The 6,331-nt window shown below is 45.4% G+C and overlaps 1 long non-coding RNA gene across 1 annotated transcript; it reads left to right on the forward strand.

Annotated features, from left to right (window-relative positions):
* The first annotated feature begins 60 nt into the window (after positions 1-60).
* LOC136568974 (uncharacterized) lies at positions 61-3,678 on the forward strand. Its single transcript, XR_010785302.1, has 2 exons — positions 61-384; positions 1,500-3,678. It is a non-coding gene; the product is annotated as an uncharacterized lncRNA (long non-coding RNA).
* The last annotated feature ends 2,653 nt before the right edge of the window (positions 3,679-6,331 follow it).

The following is a 6,331-nucleotide window of genomic DNA, read 5'->3' on the forward strand; positions in this document are numbered from 1 at the left end:
CCCGAGCCGCCCCCGCAACCCGCCGGGCTGCGGCTGTCACCCCCCGCGCGGCACCGTCCCGGCGCGCAGCGGCACGTCCCACCACCCTCCTCCTCTCTCCGCGCAAATTGGGGGTTCCCCCCTCCTCCCCTTCCCCGCCAACCCGGCGCCGCTGCATCCGTAGGGATGCTACACGGGCCAGGGTGTGGAGGTGCGGTCGAGCGCAGGGCTGGAGACTGCACCCCCACCGCTCCTCCGGATCATCGCGGCAGCGTGGGGGCTTCTTCTTTCCGGAACCTGCCTACAGCTGCATTGAAGACGACAGCAGCAGCGCACAGCAAAATATTTGGGATGGTCTGCATGGGAATGGTCACCGCTGCAGCGCACGGTATAAACACTGCAAAGGTATGAACCACCCTAACTCCGCCATGCAGGAGCCTGGGAAACACGAGCATTCCGCACTCCTGTAAAACCGACCAAGGTATCTCCAAAGGGTGTGAGGCAGTTCTCGGAGTTGGGGAACTGCAATACTGTGTAACGCAGGAATCGCCAACAAGTTGTGTCACAAGCTTAAGTCAGTGCAGTTCTTAAGGCTGCGCAGAAATATTAATCAGTTGAAAATCAGCACACATCAAGTGTGTATGTAGATGGTAGAAAAGGAGGAAAGGAACCCTTTATGAATTTAGGATGAGCTTGTGGGAAAGGATCAAGCAGAAGGCTTGCACAGAATGACACCTTGCGCACAGCCAGCTCCCTGTCCAAGTCTGATCATGGTAGCTTTGCTTTGTGAAAATAAGCAGTTTGACAAGGAAAACTCTCTAACAATTCTGTCAAATGTCCAATTATTTCATTCCCCCACTCAACGTTTCCTCCCCACCAAAGCACAGCTATGCAGCCTTTGCATCCTACAGGCAGCAAATCCATTTTGTCATGCTTCTCCCCACCCCCACCAGTCACAGTCCCTGGGAGCATCCCCCTGCCCAGACTACCCTATTGCTCAGCACTGTTCAGGTTTCTGCCTCCTCAGATGCCTCAAAAGGTGCTCTGACCCTTTACATGGCTCCACTACCCCTGTGAAGAGGGGTGGGGGAGAGCTGCACTCAGGAGTGAAGATGGCAAGGAAAAGTCTCAGGGGTAGAAAAACATAAATTTCTTTAAGAACCATGAAAAAAAAGCAAGCTGGTGCCCATAACAACAGTATGTGGAAAGCTAACTACCATCTCACCAGCCTTGGTTAGCCTAGGTTGAGCTCTGCCTTGGACAGCATCAAGCTTTGGCAAACTTCTATCAGGGGACTAGGTAAAAATGTCACCCTAGCAGTCCAGGTTTACCAGTTATCTTGGTTCTGAAATAAAACTACTAACTCTGTTTAGAAGGAGCAATGGTTGACCTACCCTTATCAGGCAGCAAAATTGCTCACTGCCACATGGGCTGGGATTTCATTCAGCAGGTGGGGGCTCAGAGAGGCGAGAAGGCATCACATGGTGACTCAGGGGATGTACCCTCTGGCCTCTTTTCAGGTTGGTCTGGTGCCTGCTGCATGTTCTCCAACATCAAACCTGCTGATACAGGTGTTCTGACAGCTCTAGCACTCTAGCAAAGCACCCTTCACATCAGCCCTGCCATGGGCAGGCAGAGTTAAAGAGTGTTTTGCTCCATTATGGAGCCAGCTCTTGGCAAAGGCTCAAGCAGCTGAAGTATAACACTTCAGAAAAACATCGAAGGGAGAGCCATAGCCCAGCTGTTCCCCCATTCTGTGGCAATATGGGAATTGAAGTTTTCTCAGACTCTCTCAGATTGCTTCTCTTTTCTCCAGCTGACTTGCTGCATTTTTCATCAAGCAAAAGGACAAAGAAAAATGATGATTTTATGATCAGAAGCAGTTCCAGGAAACCTCCATCCTTGTGCATACACACAATGACCACCTTGAGGAATACAATGAGTATGTCCATACATTCACTTACAATGAAGGCCCACAAATGTTTCTTGCCAAACATAACCTCCTTCAGCAAACTCAAGGGCAGAGAGCACAGAGCATGTTTGGCACAGTGGCCTGTCACTGCCCTTACTCCTGCAGATCACTTCCAAGAATGAAAAGATGCAAAGACAAATCAAGTGAAAACAAGAAAAATTGCATATTCTCCCTAGGACTGCCGCACTGCCTTCCTGATCTGCCAAGACTTGGAAGCTGTCTTGACCTAATGGAAATAAGTGTGGTTTTTAGTATAAGGACACACTGCATTTAGCAAATGCCATCCCAGCTCACTTTGGACTGTTCCTTGCATCCTGCTGTGCATCAGCTGGCAGGTAAACAGCAAAGATCAGTTCACCCTCTACAGTAAATGAATTAATGTGCTTCCTAAAAAGTGCAGTGAGCATAATGTGAACTGAGAGCCTGGTGGTCAGAGGAAGCATTTCTGCCCAAAATGGACCCAAATGACTCCCTCCTGATACAAGCTGCTAGGATCAGGGAGCATTTTAATCAGCTTTCAGACCTGGTCACCACAGCAGATACTGTACCATACCTACAAACCACAGTGACACAGCAAGTGACTTTAGCTGCTTCTTGCAGCAACTGCAAGAACAATCTGTGGCTACACTCCAGAAGGATGGAGCAGCCACAGGGAATAATAATCTTCAGATGCACCAGTCAGTCCTCTCACTCTGGCTCCCTCTTCACCTTATCACCACTTCCAAAAATAGGTTGCAGATTGTACAGAAAGGACGTGGCCGAGGAGATACTGTTCCTGGAACTCTGAATTTCCACTTTAGCTGTCCTTGAGCCTTCCCCAAAATATTAGGCTTATGCCAACCATTTATCCAGGGAGTGCAGCACACTCCAGCCTGTTGGACACTAGAGCTATGAGCACAGATATTTACTGCTCTAGCAGTCCATTTTCCCACCAGTGAGCATCTATACCTCTTCCTCAGCATCGATGGAATAGTACATCATGGATAGAGGAGATGTGCTTTGCCATATCCCAGGCATCAGATGCTGGCAGATAACCACTGCAGGACTCAGTTGGGGCACATTGCTCAGAAGAACACGCACAGGATCCTTTAACTGAAGGGCTAAGATATTTCCAAGATTGTTCATGCTAGGCTGGGCAAGGATAGGAAAAAAAATAAAAGAAAAAGAAAAAAAAGAAAGAAAGAAAGAAAGAAACCACTCCCACCTTCTTCTTTTGAAAGAATTATGATAAGTAATGTAATTCTCATGTCTCAACGAAAAACATCTTTGTGAGTAAAATTTGAAAAGGAAGCTTTTTTCCAGGATGATGCTACTTTTTTTTTTTCACTTTTGCATTAACATGGCTCTAAAAATCCAGTGGGGATGCGGTTGGGTTCAAGGGCTGCAATAGATGCCAGGTCTTACATCACCTTTGCTGTCTCCCAGCTTGTTACTGGGTTATCTATTGTCAGATGGGAATTTATTGAAGGTGACATTGCTTACAAATTGATCAAAATCAGCTTCAGTGAGGTGTCCTTCCAAGATATAAAAAGATGGATAAAATTCACTCAGTTGATCATTAATAACTTCAGTCTGTGAAATTGGTTATCTCCCTTTGACAGACGAAATAGAGTTTGCAGATTGAACTGTTTTAATCCTATCTGAGAAGAAATATGACAGCCCTTCAAATATATACCCAATTAACTATGTCTGTACCTTTTCAATAAAACTAATTCAAACAAAACCCAGGATTTATTTTGCTGAACACCTGTGTATACAAAACAGAGGTCACTAAATAGAAGAAAAAACAGTGATAACCCTGTCAACTCATCTATCACAGTTTTTTTATTTCCTAATGGCCACAGGACTAGTTATGTGGGAATTCTGTCCCAAGTGTAAAAGTTTGTGCTTTTGAAAGCCTGCATAGTGGAACAAGAAGGAGCATCAGGAGGGAGATGTGCTCGCACTGTCCAGCACCAGGTGCAGTCCAGTGCAGGCGCTGTGTATCTAATGCATGGCCATCATAGGCTTTTGGGTGAGCCCTGTCCATGTGTTGGTCAGGATAACCTGATCCCTGGCACAGCAATGGCCTATCCTTGCATGTCAGCCACGCAGGGAGACCATAGGAATATCTAAGGGAAACCAGCCCTGAAACAGCAAGCAAATTTCCACACTCCTTCAATGCCAGATGGCAGGAGCGGATGTGTCCATGGAAACCCGGGTGGATTAGGCGTACCTTCAAACTTCTCAGCACTGAAGTAGGCCATTGCATTGTTTCTTTCTCCAAGGCCACTTTGACCCACACATCAAGAGCCATCTCTCTCTGCTGTCCCCACTTCATGGGCAGGGAGCCACATAGCAAAACTGCGGGAGCTGGGCTGAGACACTGCTTCCCCTAGATCTTTCTACCCTCATGGCCACACTGGTCTGGCTGGTTTCTTCATCCCAGGCTGGTAGTACCTGTGACATGCTGATTTTGCTCAGTGCACTGCAAGGTGCTCCCTTCCACACTAGTATGAGGAATAAATAAATTTCTATGCACCCCATTCATGCAATTTCTGCCTACCCTGGATTATCCCAATGCACTTTGAGATAATCAACAATCTAACAAATTCTTTGCATATTTTTACATCTCCTGAGTTTTCCTTGGCTGTTCCCACAGTAAAAGCAAACCTTTTCAACTACAAAATCCTCTTCTCTCCCCTCTTCTCCTGCCCAAATTCATCCAGTGTTCTGGTGTCTGCAAAACCAAAGCTTTTAATTTAACATTTTGAAATCCTTCATCTCCCACTCACTCCCCCAAATCCTGCCCATGCAGACATGCTTGAAAGAAATTGGTCCCCGAGGCTCTGACTAAATCTTTCTTTGGACATGCTGTTCTTGCTGTGGTTAACAACTGTCCATTGTACCCTGTCAGACACACGCTGCTACCCCTCTTAGGAAACAGGGGATGCTGCATCCACATAAAAGCATTTCATAATGCTGCCATTTACATAACAACTTTCTAAATTGTACATCGACACATTTCCCCAAATCATTACAGTAGGTGAATTAAATCTTCCACTAAACACCAGCAAATGGTGGTAATGACAACTCTTCTAAGTAGCACACCCCATAAAGCCCAGAAAATGGAAATCAATCACTCTTCCTTTTTTTCCTCAGAACTGCTGAAATTTATTACGCACAGCTGTGACAGAAAATAAATAGATGACAAAATTGAGAAGAAATACACTAAAGTTAGGACTCATGTGGATGTATTCCTGCAGTTGCGATACAAAATGGGTCTTTGAGAATCTTGTTTAGTAGCAGTGTTGCTATGGCTGTGATGGTCTAAAGATACATGAGGTGCAATAACTTCTATGGAGAAGCAATAACTTTTACTAGATCAGCTGATGTTGCTGAAAATACCAACATGCTTTGGGGCACATTGACCTAAAGAAGAGCTTCCATGCTTGAAAACTAATCTGTTTTTTTCCTTATTACATCTGCTGGTCTAATAAAAGATATTGCAGTTTTCTGCATTTTTAACTCTCTGATGTTCATTAGCAACTAGTAACCACACATAATGTTTTTTCAGCCACTTACTTGCTTTTCCAATGAGGACTGAAAATGGATAAGGAATTCAGAAACACAAGAGGCTCAAATCCTTGTGCCAGTGGACATATGGCCACTTCTCTTAATTTTGATATCACTAATGGTGCCTGCATCCAAAACTTTCAAAAATAACTTTTAATCCACAAAGTTACCCACAAAGGCCAGAGATATCTCACATAGTGGTGAAAACCCTTGGGATATACAGGACAGTTTGAGAGAACAGGACAGGAAGATCCACATGCAGCAAACACCAGTTTTCCAAGCTCATAGAGCAGTGTAGGTATCTCTCTAACACCTTCAGGGCTGTTTCCAGTTCCAGATGGTTGCTTGGCTCAGGGACCACAGCAGTGTCTATGTTACTCTGCAGCTGAGCAAAGCATCTGTCTTGGACTGATGGAAGAGAGAGTTCAGATCTTTGGTATCCAGAGTGCGATGTACCCATGGATGAGACAGGTGACCTATGCAATGATGAGGGGGATACATGGTACTGGCCTAAATGTCAGTTTGGGCAAGGTTTCTCCCCTATGAAGCATGATGGTACTTCTTATTACCACCACACTGAAATGGCTGTTAAATACACCTCAACCCTCTCCTCAGTGTTTTCATGGGAGAAATGTTCAGCATCTTCTGAGTCTGACTTAGACCTTCAACACAGGGAGCCAATGGCATCCCAAGGGTGACTCCTACAAAATCTCAGCAGCCACATGGCAGCAGATGTTGTCTTCTGTTTAGAAGCAACATAAGAATGAAGTAATATCAGAACAAAACTAAGCTTGCACTTTGACACAGCCTGCTGGCTAACATTTC

The sequence above is a fragment of the Molothrus aeneus genome, chromosome 2 (genome assembly GCF_037042795.1).
Source record: "Molothrus aeneus isolate 106 chromosome 2, BPBGC_Maene_1.0, whole genome shotgun sequence".
In the NCBI taxonomy this organism is placed as follows: Eukaryota; Metazoa; Chordata; class Aves; order Passeriformes; family Icteridae; genus Molothrus; species Molothrus aeneus.